Source organism: Mytilus trossulus, chromosome 10 (genome assembly GCF_036588685.1).
Source record: "Mytilus trossulus isolate FHL-02 chromosome 10, PNRI_Mtr1.1.1.hap1, whole genome shotgun sequence".
NCBI lineage: Eukaryota > Metazoa > Mollusca > Bivalvia > Mytilida > Mytilidae > Mytilus > Mytilus trossulus.
The window spans coordinates 12546910-12563165 of NC_086382.1; positions in this window are offsets into that span (position 1 = coordinate 12546910).

A 16256-nucleotide genomic window follows, 5' to 3' on the forward strand; every position below is an offset into this window, starting at 1 on the left:
GGTAAAATTCAATGCCTACAAAAGCGAATACCCGAAGTGGTATATTGAACCATCACCAGATAACTCAAAGTATTGGATATGGTTGCTTTGTAAGTATCAAAACGAATTTGAAGAAAAACACAAACGAAAATTCGACCCCATTCCAAAGAGCTGGAAGAAAATTGCAAAAAAAGAAGCGACAAATAGTTTAAAGATTGAAACATGTAAAAAGCAAAAATTACCCCTTTTTTTTATATCTTTCAGTTTAATAGAAATAGTGTGTTGATTTGAAATGAAAAAAGGTTATAATTTCTGCATGCATAAGGTTTACTAATTATTTAATCAGACAGCATTTCAATCTGAAAGAGGCTGTCAAAATCATGAATAGTACCGAATTGTCTCAAACTCGGAAATCTGATTTATATATAGCATACTAAAACGTAAATAAACTGAAAAAAGTTCCATATGTGATACAATCAACAATGCACGAATAGTTTACAGAGCATAAACATTTTGTATATATGTAAACTAAACACTATCAGATGAATCATCGACATGTACTCCGAAGTTGGCCCTGATTTATGCATATACAAATATTTTAACAGATATAGAGACGTTGATTCAGATGCACATCAGCATAATTTCGGCCTCATCCGCTGTCGAAATTGGTCAAATAACTGTGTTACCAGTCTACCTTTTTTTACTTTAATATTCCTTTCTATTTAATAATCATGATAACGGACGATATTTGCACATGCGCAAGCGATATCCATCTTATATCACATGTTTATTATCTTCACAAATCAGCCTTCAGAAAGAATGTGTTAGCAAGTTTTTTTAAGGTTATAAGAAAATTTAATCAAGATTAACTGCTAATGGCTTAATATCTATGTTCAAAACTTCATTCCAGTATCCATTTAACAACCCTTAAACAATGTATTACAATTTTAAAAAAAGTGAAATGTGGTAGTGTAAGCAACTGCTAAATATATAGTTGTTCTTATGTTACTAAAATATCAAAAAAGTTTTGCCTTAAAAATATATATTAAAATTTAAGTAGCGTGTCAAATTTATAAAAGCTTTGTCTTTGTTCTGTGGTTTATATAAAGTGGCTTTTCAAATACCCAAAGAAACATGATTGTAGAAGAATAAGCATTTATAGGAATAAAACTTTAGATTTCTGCTTTGAATTTACCGTAGATGCTTATTACAATTCTAATTTTTATTCTCTCACAAATTTTAATATGTAGTATTACTTAAAGTTACAATAGATGTTGGTAAAATGAAGATACACAAAGAAAAAAGATATTAGCTAATGCTGTTACATTTTTAGAGTAAAAGCTGACAACTCAACTAATTCTTATAAATGAATTAATCAAACTACAGCTTTTTACAAAAGTACTTTTTGTAGCCAAATATATCAAAATGTATTATAATTATTTGAAATCCGGTATGCCGATTAGAGCATCTTGTTAGCTTATAGTTTGTGTTTTTTTTTTTTTTTTTTTTTTTTTTTTTTACGAATTAGCTCAACTGGTCTAAAGGGCCAAGTGAGTTTTACTCATCACTTGGCGTCCTTCGTCCGTCGTGAATAACGATCAGGGGTCATTGGTGACTAGTTTAAGACTACAATTGGACGACCTGATTGTAATTTACTACTTGGCCTTATCATTATTAGGTATTATATACTATTACGTATTAATTTGATCTTATTTTACATGATTACGCAAACAACAGTAAACACATGTGAGCGACACAGTCTCTTGTGAGCCTCTAGTTTTTAATAATGTTTATATTGATATATACTTAATTATTTGTGACAATGTTAGTATGTTTAGGTTGATAGAGCATGTAACTGTTAATCTCAAAAAAATAATTTATTCAGTTTTCTTAATAATGAATAAAAAAAAATTCAAAGTCATACATCAAAGAATAGAAAACTTTCGAGTTCGATGCATTTCCGTCAAAAACTCTGGTTTTAGTGAACATCATTTGTGCGTTTAGGGGCGTCGTCACATCCATTCCAATGTTAACCGAGTGGTTGGACAACTATAATTCTATATTGTACGAATTATTCGGCATATTGAAAAGTTGACAATCAGCATTGCTGTCATTAGGGAATTAAGTACCTACAGAACAACCATTATTTCTAGTTTATCCTGCACAATGACGATCACTAAGACGCTTGATGAACGTAAAAAGTGCAGGTATACAGGCGACCCTCTCTATCTGGTAAATGACGTCATAAAGGCGCGTATAATTGTCGAGTTTGTTTCGGTGACGGATCAACTCATTTGTTTCAATTTATTTTTTAAAATATCAGAGTTTTAGTAACCATAAAGAAAATTTATAACTCACCTGTCTGTAGTATTTTTGTAATTGACCGTCAGAGAATCCAAAGGTTATTATTGTAATAGAAAAATGCAGTTTGTTTGTTTTATATATATATATATATATATACAACTCGTCTAAACATCAACCCAACAATGTTAGATCTGTAAATTTGCTTTCGCAAATTTTTGGTTCTTCCCTCGCCGGGATTCGAACCCATGCTACTGTGATATCGTGACACCAAATCGCCTGCACTGCAGCCGTCCCGCTAGACCACACGACCACCTGGGCTCTCAGATATATATATCAATTTAGACTCGTATATATATATATATATATATACGAGTCTAAATTGAAAACTACGTTCAACCCTATGACTGCGTTGGATAAAAACCGCAATTTTTATACGTGTGCATGTCAAACAAATTTCGTTGTAGAAGGGTCTAAAAACAGCACAAACAACATTTTCCAAAAGACCAAAAGAGTGAAAAAGTATATTTAAACAAAACCCATTTGACTAACAGGTCGAACAACTGATGTTCTTTAACCCTGCTGACTGCCATTGACGATTGCCAAATAAAATTGATCACAAGATGTAACAAACTGGATCTTAATATAAATTTAATACGTCACAGAAAAAAAAATTGTTAACTTGTGGACAGGATGTTGTGCCACAAACATTCGGTGTAAATATTTCTTTAGTACACCATATCCGGATTTCGACAATAAATGTCTCTTCAGTGATGTTAGGGATCGAAACGGTATTTGGAAGGCCATATAAAAAGTACCCTCATTTTTTAGAGAAAGTACCCTCATTTTTAGATTAACTCTTGAATTTTAAGAGTCAATGTATAGGATGAACGGATCATATAAACCGGAGGGAAAATATGATACATGCCCAAACAAAAAATATAAACGAGTCTAAATTGAAAACTACGTTCAAACCTATGACTGCGTTGGATAAAAACCGCAATTTTTATACGTGTGTATATATATATATATATAAGTACGTGTGAGTCAGTGACAACTCTACAACAGATGTATCCATCGGATCGCCATCAATGATGGTGATACATGGCTGTGTACATAATGTATATACCACTCGTCTAAACATCAACCCAACAATGTTAGATCTGCAAATCTGCTTTCGCAAATATATTTACAGTTTACAAATACTATAAACATATGATCTATTTTGACACTGTTATCTTCCAAAAAAAAAATTCATTCAATATTCTTAATAATGAAAAATATTTAAGGAATGACTGTATCATTTTTTCTGTCTATGAAGAAATAACATAAAAAATTTGGTGCACACTGAATAACGTGCGTAGCGGGTTTTTTAACAGTGTGCACCAAATTTTTTATGTTATTTCGAATAGACAGAAAAAAATATTACAGTCATTTCTTATAATTTAATTATAAATTCCTTTTTAAACCTAGAAAAACATGAAAAAACGTTGATGACGTCACGGTCACATGACTAAATTATGTCTAAGGGCTCATAAGAAAATAACGTCAGCCAATCAGAAGACGCGTTACATCCAAAATTAAATTATATATATATAAAGTCAAACATCAAAGCATGATATCATTTGTTTCAGTTTTATCTATTATTATATTATATTTTAAATGTCTGAATTTTATCAACCATTAAGAATATTTATAAGACATATTTTTGAAATACAGTTATTGCTTTAAAATAATTTTTATGTTTATAAGAAATGTAGGCTTTTTCTTAAGCTTAATATGTCTCCCAAAAAGGTATAGACTCTCGTTCGTCAAAGAAACCCCTTTTATATTTTGCTACATTTTGATACTACTTTCTTTACTTTATCTTCTTGATTGTTAAGACCTGACTTTGGACTTGTTTGGCAATACAACTTTTACTTCATTTAGAATGAACAGTAGTAGACAAGATCCATCTTAAATGTCCGTGTTTTGACAGTGGTCAGTCTACGTTAAAAAAAAATTGTCAATATATTTTGATCAATATTTTCAAAAGCTATACTTTGTTAATAATTTATATTTATATTTATAACAGTGTTATATCATGTTGTACAGTATATATTTTGAGTATTGAATTGTTTTATATTTTAACAGGAAAATGTTAATAAATGTATTTTAAACATAATTTGGTAATATTAAAAAAAAACAGTAAATGAGAGAAATTGAAGAAAATACTGTTTCTATGCAACCTTTAAGTTTTGTCCTGAATCCGTCCAATAACTATATTCAGTCATGTTGATTTTATTTTAGACATTATCTTGTTATCTTGATTCAGAAAGATTGAAATTAACAGCTACTGCCATTTAATTGGACTTTTATTTTGTATTTTGTTGTTGTTTCGGTGTTATTTTATTTTGAAAGTTGAACTGTACTATAAAAGTACGTTGTAAACATTTTAATGTGTTTCTTTATTAAATTATTAGCGAGTTGTTTGATATTGTCTTTCTTGTTGTCTTCCTCCACCAGTAAAAACTGACCGACTCGAAATATCACAATGTTCGGAAAGTGGCGTTAAAATCAATCAATCTTTCCTATTGTATTTTTCCGGCCTTCTTCCGCGAACACCCCTCTCTATAGATTGTCCCAGACTGCATTACACATTTACACATGATGGAATTCAAAGATACCAACATAACACAATAATGATAGACCAACACAATAATGATAGACCAGCGCATCGCTCCCTGTATACATCGTGCATTTAAGTTTTTTTTCTTATTTCTTTAATTTATTTTAACCTTATTTCTGTGAAAAGTAAAATAACTGTAAAATTACGAACTCCGTGGAAAGTCCCTAATCAAATTTAAAGCAAAATCAAAACATCGAACACATCAAACGAATGGATAACAGCTGTCATATTCATGACTCCGTACATGCATTTTCTTCAATACTCGAATCTTAAATATATCAATGGATATAATGCCAAAACTAAAAAATTCTGTTTTATATGTTGATCGTTTCTTCGATATTAATTCATGTTGAAGACTTCAAATTAGAACCTTCGACAAATGATATGATTTCAACTTTCCGAAATTCATCAACTTTCTCCTGAGTTATATTTCAACATATATTTTTCATTCGTGCAGGTTCACATTCAACTTGTACGGCCATTTCTAGCAGGATATTGCTCCTTTTGCTAAAATTTGCATGTACTTTCCTCAAATCTGAAAAGTCTCAGACACACCTAAATTTCTTCGTACATACTATTCTCAAAGTTTTAACATTTCAATAAAGTTCTACGCTACTTCAAATTAAAAAATGGAGGAAGACACCCGAGCCACCTTCATGCATTTGTGTAAAGTTTACGGTCACTATAACGAATAGGTCGATCGTTAGGATATATTACATATTTTGACAGTGTAGATTCGCATGTTTGGTAATTCATGCATACATTGAAGCAGCAGACGCTGATCGTGTTTACGCACACATGCAAGTCTTGCTCCTTATGACTGTGTGTTATTCCGTCAATGTTTGATTGTAACTGTGATTTGTCATTTCAATCAATTGATGAAATTTGAACACTGCCTTAATAAAACACGGTATTTTCAACAGATATATCATGTTATGGAGGGATATTTGCGAAAAATACCAGTAATAGGACTGGAATTCACGAGCAGCTAGGCGAGGGAAATTTGGTCCCAAGACTGGTTTCTAGCTTACCTGGCGCAAAGGGCCAAGTGAGCTTTTCCCATCACTTTGCGTCCGTCGTCCGGCGTCCGGCGTCCGGCGTCCGTCGTCCGTCGTCCGTCGTCGTCCGTCGTCAGGCGTCGTTAACTTTTACAAATATCATCTCCTCTGAAACTACTGGGCCAAATTAAACCAAACTTGGCCACAATCATCATTGGGGTATTTAGTTTAAAAACTGTGTCCTGTGACCCGGCCAACCAACCAAGATGGCCGCCATGGCTAAAAATAGAACACAGGGGTAAAATGCAGTTTTTGGCTTATAACTCAAAAAGCAAAGCATTTAGAGCAAATCTGACATGGGGTACAATTGTTTATCAGGTCAAGATCTATCTGCCCTGAAATTTGTAAATGAATCTGACAACCCGTTGTTGGGTTGCTGCCCCTGAATTGGTAATTTTAAGGAATTTTTGCTGTTTTTGGTTATTATCTTGAATATTATTATAGATAGAGGTAAACTGTAAACAGCAATAATGTTCAGCAAAGTAAGATCTACAAATAAGTCAAATGACTAAAATGGTCATATGACCCCTTTAGGAGTTATTGCCCTTTATAGCCAATTTTTAACCATTTTTCGTAAATCTTAGTAATCTTTTACAAAAATCTTTTCCTCTGAAACTACTGAGCTAAATCAATCCAAACTTAACCAAAATCATCTTTGGGGTATTTAGTTAAAAAAATGTGTCCGGTGACCCGGCCATCCAACCAGGATGGCTGCCACGGCTAAAAGTAGAACATAGGGGTAAAATGCAGTTTTTTGGCTTATAACTCAAAAACCAAAGCATTTAGAGCAAATCTGTCACGGGGGTAGAATTGTTTATCAGGTCAAGATCTATCTGCCCTGAAATTTTCAGATGAATTGGACAACCCATTGTTGGATTGCTGCCCCTGAATTGGAAATTTTAAGGAAATTTTGCTGTTTTGGTTATTATCTTAAATATTATTATAGATAGACAGAAACTGTAAACAGCAATAATGTTCAGCGAAGTAAGATTTACAAATAAGTCAACATGACCTAAATGGTCAATTGACCCCCTAAGGAGTTATTGTCCTTTACAGTCAATTTTTAACAATTTTCCACTGAAACTACTGGCCCAGGTTCATTATAGATAGAGATAATTGTAAGCAGCAAGAATGTTCAGTAAAGTAAGATGTACAAACACATCACCATCATCAAAACACAATTTTGTGATGAATCCATCTGCGTCCTTTATTTAATATTCACATAGACCAAGGTGAGCGACACAGGCTCTTTAGAGCCTCTAGTTTTTTTTCGCAAATATGTTATCCATTCGTTTGATGTGTTCGAGCTTTTGATTTTACGATTTGATCAGGAACTTTCGGTTTTGAATTTTCATCGGAGTTCAGTATTTTTGCGATTTTACTTATCACTTGAACTATTAATTTATGTGATGCTTAACTTGGTTTTGACGATGACCACTGCAATGAAGAAGATCAGTTTAAGTTTGAGATCACTAAATATAAGAAAGTAGATGTGGTAAAATTGCAAATGCAACAACTCTCCACAAATCACAAATGCCCAAATGACACAGAAATCAACCAGTGGCGGATCCAGAGGGGGCATAGACCGACCGTGGTGTACTCCCCCTTCCCCCCATTGCCTGGACTTTTTTTTTTGGAAAATGGTTAATCAGACTAGACTTCGTGAACTTTGCCATTTCCCGTGTATTTAATTTTTATGCGACAATTCTTTACTTATAAAGATATGTTTCGCTTAAGTCAAAGTCATGTGATTCGCTATGGTGGAGTTGACCAGTGAGTCTAAAAATCGTCCCTCAGTCCATGATTTTGAAATTCAAAATTACAGTAACACATTGTTTAGGCTGAGGATGACAACCATGATACCTTCAAAGCGACACATGATTGAGCAAGAACGTAGTGACTTCTAATTTCACAATTCAACCAAGCAGAAAGGATCAGAAAATAATACTCTATATCTATTGCACTCTCATAAAAAAAAAATCCACAGCAATATAATTTACCTACGAAATCATGTCAAACCCCAAACGCTCCAGCCTATTTTAAAATAACATGATAGCTGAATAATGATCTCCAGTCAGTATAAGCTCTAGATAGATTTAAAGTCTAAGGTACGAACCATTTGATTTGAGGAGGCAGTCTAAGGTATTTGAGAGAAAATATATGACTCTGATTTTTGCATTACATAAAAATTCTGGCCGTATCTGGATTGAAAACAATAATCTTGTGGACTTTTTTGCTTTTAGAAACGAAAATTCTTAACAGAATTATTAAACATTAAAAGGACATGATAAATAAAAAACGGGCGTATTTTTTTTAGGCCGGGATTTGCATGTCTGACCGGAATGTCACCGAAGTGATATTTTGAATACTTTTTTCAAGACCAGACTGCAACCTGACTGCTGAGTGTGGCCTTTATGTCTCCATTTGTCGACCGTCATTCATAAATTCCTTGTCATTTCAGACTCATTCGTAGCCTTTGGTTGATTTGGAACCCCTCACCTCCCTTAATTTTGTTGGGTGAAACATATCAACCAAACATTTGGATAAAAGTTGCTTGTTTGACTCTTTTAACTGGTGTCGGTCGTATTGTAAATTTCATCGAATCGCCCAGCGTATTTCTTGTTTACAACAAGAAATCTTGAGGTTATATTAACTTAACATACAACAAACTTGAATTTTTCATGTCTATTTTTTACTGACAAGTCCCAGACATAGCTTTGGATCCATACTATCATTTTATGCCATAGACAATCAATAAAGAGATTACAGCATAAAAAATGTCCATCCCTTACACCTTACAGCAACTATAGTATATGCATGCCTCACGCCAGGAACCGTTAAAAAGTGCATCTTACCCTCATTTCATGTTTTTTAGCCCCAAAAAGGTCCAAAAAAAATTTAAAACTTCGCCCCCACCTTCCAAATTCCTGCATCCACAAGAACGGTTACACTTGGCCCTGCTGAATAGGCGCCTTGCCGGACTCCAACAAAAGCAAAATATTGTCCTGTTAGCGTTGATTCGACCCGTGAACAGTATAGGAACCAACGAAACGCCCGACGCCTTGGATCGAACGGCGCCTGATGTTTGGGCAGTATAGTGTACCCATCGTGGACATATCGTAGCTGATGTGACCACTCGAAATATTTTATTTTGACATTTTGCATGATAGTGCCACGACAACTTTATCTTATAGATCTTCAATACAAAAAATCGTACCATCTGTTGTGACTGGGGCTTTACACGTCTACTAATTAAGGTGGTATAGTATAAATATAGTATATATCATGATATTTCAATTTGTAAATAATATAACAATAATAGGTCACCGATAATTTTCTCAAGTTACAAGTTATGACAAAAAAGACAAAAAGACAAATGTTGTATAGATTATACAGGGAAACAGCATTATATGATTATAGAAGCTAATTAAACTAAATGATGGAATTGTAAGATAAAATACGCGAAGATAGCTTTTAAAGAATGCTTGAGAATATCAAAAGAAAAGATATGGCCCCCGTAAGTTTTTTCCGGCTTAAATATATTCCTTTAGAAAATGCCCTATTTCAGAGATACCTCCATTTCAAAACATTGAAAATCAGGCGAAACAATCTACGTTCACTTCAATACTTAAATGATACGGGGTGTCGCTAGGGTTTTGTTATCCCATACTTTTCATAAAATCCAGATCTTCAAAACCTTTTCCCATATTGGTTGGGATTTCTGTGTTTGAAAATGGGAATATTAAAGACAACACATCAGTTAACTGCTAGTAGTCTGTTGTTATTTATGTATTATTGTCATTTTGTTTATTTTCTTTGGTTACATCTTCTGACATCAGACACGGACTTCTCTTGAACTGAATTTTAATGTGCGTATTGTTATGCGTTTACTTTTCTACATTGGTTAGAGGTATAGGGGGAGGGTTGAGATCTCACAAACATGTTTAACCCAGCCGCATTTTTGCGCCTGTCCCAAGTCAGGAGCCTCTGGCCTTTGTTAGTCTTGTATTATTTTAGTTTTAGTTTCTTGTGTACAATTTGGAAATTAGTATGGCGTTCATTATCACTGAACTAGTATATATTTGTTTAGGGGCCAGGCTATCGTTTCACAAAGAATCGTACGATCTACGTTTACGATTAAACGTACGCTTAGCGTAAGATTTCAGCTACGAGTGTTTCACAAAGGTGATCGTAAACGAAAACGTAGACTTACGTTTACGTTTGTCTTAAGATTAGCTCTCTAGTGAAGGAGAGGCAAATTGGGCTTTGACGATTGTAACATCCGGGTAAATTGACCTCTGCTTCTCCGGAAAATAAGCCTGAAAACATGTCCAGAAAACCGAACTGGTCAGTCTTCCAAGGAAATAAAGAAACTGGTGGAGGAGGTTACTCCTAATATTGATGTAATAAAATCCAAATTTACTCTCTCAGTCACCAATGAAAGGAAAACAAATGTGTGGCAGTCAATAACTGACAAGTAAGTATATTTTTTTACAACAACTGCTGAATAGTTGATTTTGCATATAAATATATCTTTGTACCCTCTGTATCAGATAGACACTAAAATGATTAACAATTATAAGATAATTTAATTTTTATTATCTAATTTTGGGCACCGAGATGCATAAAGATTATAACAAACAAACACAAAATAATCCCCCCCCCAAAAAAAATAAATAATGATCAATAAAAAAACACGCTTTTCGTCAAATTTAAAATGGAAATGAGGAATGTGTCTAGGTAGATTTTTCGCTAGTGTTCAAATGGAATATAAGATAAAAGTATGAATGTTGTAAACTACTTTTTTATTTTATTACGAAATCCTTGGCCAAAACGTCGTTTTTTCCCGTCTTCACAGTGAGAAAATCCCGCACCCGAAAACGGACTTAATCCTCTCCTTAAACGTAAAAACATAAAATGACCCAATCATTACTGTGATTAATCTATTTTTTAAATATAAATATTAGACCTTGCATATAAGGGCCGCATATTAGTGCTCCATAAACTGGAGAAATATTTCAGGAAGGAAAAACGATACCTGCTTTAGGTCTCTCTCCTCTATTTTCGGACTTCCTGCATGCTATCAGAGGATACATGTCAACTCGCACTTTCGGCAACTCGTACTCAGCCAACTCGTACTTTCGGCAACTCGTACTTCTACCAACTCGTACTTCTACTAAGTCGTACCCAATATTTTTTTAGCAATATAATATAAGTTTTCTACGTTAATATCCGTAGATATGGATATTTTAACTCCCTGAAGTATCTCAGTGCACCCTGAGGTAGATCCATAGAATATGAAAAGGATATTTTTTACTGAACTTTGCGTTGAACATGTCTTAGTTTTTTCGTGTTAGTAGAAAATATTTTTAACATTATAATGCTTCATATTTTATTATTTACCTACTGATTTATCTAATGATAGGATTTATATCTGAACAAAAAAATCCTCCAGTGTCAAGGTGTGCTGGATCTTTAGAATATTTGAAGAGATTTTTTACTGAATATTGCGATAAACACGTTGTTTGTTGATGTGTTAACACTTTGTTTTTTGTTCTTTTTTATATAAGTATGGCAGTCAGTTCGTTTTCCGTTTGAATTGTTTAACTGGTCATTATAGCTGACTATGAGGTATGGGTGGGTTTTGCTCATGGTTGAAGACTGTACGATTACCTATAGTTGTTCATTTCTGTGTCATTTTGGTCTCTTGTGAAGAGTTATTTTTTATATACTCTTTTATATAAAAAGATGACTTACAATTTTACAATTTGATTTAATAAGACAGATCACATTTCACAGGTAAATACTATCCAGCTGTTAAACACGCTTTTGTTCCAATATATCGTTATGCTATGATATATCTGATTTCCATATAATTTACCACTACATCTTTGTCCCCAGACAAAACTATTTATGTGGTTAAAAATATCATCATACTCAAATTCTTCTATTACTGTTAACAGTAGTAATGCAACTATATTTCTACCTTACTTATACATTGTTTATATTTGTACTGAGATCGGAAAACAACTCACTTTTACATATATGATCATATATTTTACTAACCTTTTTTAATCATGATATTATTTTCACAATTACGATCTTTGAAATTACTTCTGGTTTTCTTCCCTATGTTTCATGATAATTTTTTTTTAAAAGGATGATATTGACTCGAATATTTCAGGAACTTTTTTCGATGATAATTTGTGAAATTATCATTTCCCATTATATATATATTATTTTTTTTTAACTATTCGCTTTAATTCAAATACACTAAATATTATTATTTCATAGATTTTTTAATGCATAAGTTTTTTCTTATAACTATTCAATAAGTCAAGTACCCAGATAGAATTTCACGGCAAAAGAAAAAATATCCCAGGGAAATATTTTCCTCCGGATAAAAAAATAACAACATCTACTGTGACATTTTTACCTACGGATCAAATTTCATCCGGATATAATTTTGCTTTACACAATCACATAATTAACCACTGAGCGGTTTTCTTTCAGAAAACGAAATGTCTTTCAACAAACCACACATATAATTATAATGATTATAAATTTATTAAATTAAAAATTATCAACATCAACATCAACACACTGGAAATAAAAAAATGACTTACGACCGACGTACGATCTAAGATTGTCGTACGATTCTTTGTGAAACGATAGCCAGCTGAAGGACGCCTCCGGGTGCGGGAATATTTCTCGCTACATTGAAGACCTGTTGGTGACCTTCTGCTGTGGTTTTTATACGACCGCAAATTTTGAAAAAAATTTCGTCGTATATTGCTATCACGTTGGCGTCGTCGTCGTCGGCGGCGTCGTCGTCGGCGTCGTCGTCGTCGTCCGAATACTTTTAGTTTTCGCACTCTTACTTTAGTAAAAGTGAATAAAAATCTATGAAATTTTAACACAAGGTTTATGACCATGAAAGGAAGGTTGGTATTGATTTTGGGAGATTTGGTTCCAACATTTTAGGAATTTGGGGCCAAAAAGGGCCTAAATAAGCATTTTCTTGGTTTTCGCACTATAACTTTAGTTTAAGTTAAAAGAAATCTATGAAATTTTGACACAAGGTTTATGACCACAAAAGAAAGGTTTGGATTGATTTTGAGAGTTTTGGTTACAACAGTTTAGGAATTAGGGGCCAAAAAGGGCCCAAATAAGCATTATTCTTGGTTGTCGCACAATAACTTTAGTTTAAGTAAATAGAAATCAATGAAATTTAAACACAATGTTTATGACCACAAAAGAAAGGTTGGTATTGATTTTGGGAGTTTAGGTCCCAACAGTTTAGGAATTAGGGGCCAAAAAGGGACCCAAATAAGCATTATTCTTGGTTTTCGCACCATAACATTAGTATAATTTAATAGAGATCTATGAAATTGAAACACAAGGTTTATGACCATAAAAGGAAGGTTGGTATTGATTTTGGGAGTTTTGGTCCCAACAGTTTAGGAAAAAGGGGCCCAAAGGGTCCAAAATTAAACTTTGTTTGATTTCATCAAAATTGAATAATTGGGGTTCTTTGATATGTCGAATCTAACTGTGTATGTAGATTCTTAACTTTTTGTCCCGTTTTCGAATTGGTCTACATTAAGGTCCAAAGGGTCCAAAATTAAACTTAGTTTGATTTTGACAAAAAATGAATCGGTTGGGTTCTTTGATATGTTGAATCTAAAAATGAACTTAGATTCTTGATTATTGGCCCAGTTTTCAAGTTGGTCCAAATCGGGGTCCAAAATTAAACTTTGTTTGATTTCATCAAAAATTGAATAAATGGGGTTCTTTGATATGCCAAATCTAACTGTGTATGTAAATTCTTCATTTTTGGTCCTGTTTTCAAATTGGTCTACATTAAAAGTCCAAAGGGTCCAAAATTAAACTTAGTTTGATTTTAACAAAAATTAAATTCTTAGGCCTCTTTGATATGCTGAATCTAAACATGTACTTAGATTTTTGATTATGGGCCCAGTTTTCAAGTTGGTCCAAACCAGGATCTAAAATTATTATATTAAGTATTGTGCAATAGCAAGTCTTTTCAATTGCACAGTATTGCGCAATGGCAAGAAACATCTAATTACACAATATTGTGAAATAGCAAATTTTTTTTTATTAGAGTTATCTTTCTTTGTCCAGAATAGTAAGCAAGAAATATCTTATTGCATAATATTGTGCAATAGCAAGATTTTTTTTTAATTGGAGTTATCTTTCTTTGTCCAGAATCAACTTAAATCTTTGTTATATACAATATACAATGTATATTCACTTTTTACCACCAACTGATAAATTTAAATAATCTTTACCATTCAGTGATAACAAGCATTTTTTTTACATCTTAATATTTTATGATGTATTTAAATGAGTAGTTATTGTTGCAAACTCCATTAGAATATTTTAATTGAGATCAGTTTTGGAATAAGGGAAAGGGGGATGTGATTAAAAAATTGGGTTCAATTTTTCTCATTTGAAATTTCATAAATAAAAAGAAAATTTCTTCAAACATTTTTTTGAGAGGATTAATATTCAACAGCATAGTGAATTGCACTGAGAGAAAACAAAAATTTTAAGTTCATTAGAACACATTCATTCTGTGTCAGAAACCTATGCTGTGTCAACTATTTAATCACAATCCAAATTTAGAGCTGAATCCAGCTTGAATGTTGTGTCCATACTTGCCCCAACTGTTCAGGGTTCAACCTCTGCGGTCGTATAAAGCTACGCCCTGCGGAGCATCTGGTTTTATTTGGTCGGGTTGTTGTCTCTTTGACACATTCCCCATTTCCATTCTCAATTTTAAGATTCTGTTCGTAATGTTTACTTACGGCGAGACTTCCGGCTGTGAAAAAAATGACAGGGCTTTTCATATACTACAAGTCATTGGAACTTTATTGACCTTATTATACATCTCTTATTGTTTTCCCAACCTATTCCCATATTTTCAAGCTAGAAAAGTTACCTATTCCAGCGGCACATCCTATCACCTTGTATATAGGAAGTGCTCCCTCCCCCGAGGTTTGTTTTACCAAAGATTTGTATAGTACTATAAAAATCCTTGGTTTTACAAATTATTGTATGATATGGCTTAAGTTACAAATTTTTGTATTACAAAATATTTATAAAACTAGAGGCTAACAAAAGCTGGTGTTTGCTCACTTGAATTTACTTTGGTTTTGGAAATCATGAAAAATAGCTTACAATAATTCAAATCATTACGTGTTCCAGAGATGTAGCTTGGAAGACTTCAAGAGACAGACTGTTCCAGTCGTCGATGGTGGGTTGTATATAGCTGCATTTGGAAGCATCTGTAGAGGCACAGGTCTTGGGGGAATTTTTCAGGATGGTATTGTCTTGTTGAGGTATATGGTCTTTTCACGTATGGTGGTATATGTTGACAGTCGCTTTTCATGTGTTGCTTTGTAAAACATGCCCAGTCTACTGGATGTTCGTCTAAATTCTATTTGCCAGTCTAGGAATTACATGATGTTTGTAACTGTCCCTGTTGTCGACTGTATGTTGATGTCTTAAATCTGGCAGCTTTTTTGGGGACCATTCCTAGGGAGTCAATGTGATGTTGTCGATACGGATCACATACTGCAGAGGCGTACTCAAGATGTGGGCGTACTAGCGATGTATAGGCATGCGCTTTGATGTCTTGTGGACACTTCCAGATACGTCTTATGAATAATTGTACTCGGGTTGTTTTCGTTATGACTTACTTCATGTGTGGATCCCAAATGAGAATACTCTTTTATTGCTGGATTTTTCTTTCTTGTTACCCTCAGTGTAGCATTAAGCTGGGTGGAATGTTATTTGCCACCTCTCCGACCATTTAGTCAGTTCTGTTGGATCTTGTTGTAGTTGCAAGCTGTCCTCACTACCCTTGATCGATATGTTAGCGAGTCGTCAGCAAATAGACGGATGAGATTGTTTCTCCCTTATTGTTGATGTATATTAGGCAACAAAAGTGGTCCCAATACTGTATCCTGTGAAACTCTTAATCGTACTGGTTTATTCTCACTTGGTTCTCCATCAAGACATTATATCTGGTGTCGCTCAGTGAGCCATGCAGAAATCCATTGTAGAGTGTTTTACGTTTTATGTTATCCCATAGTGTGAGATTTTCTTTAGAAGTCTTTGGTGGGGAACTGTATTGAACGCTTTCGATAAATCAAGGATAAGCATGCATATTTGTCCTCGATGGTCCAGTTCTCTTGCAACTGTTTCTATGGTGTTAATGACTT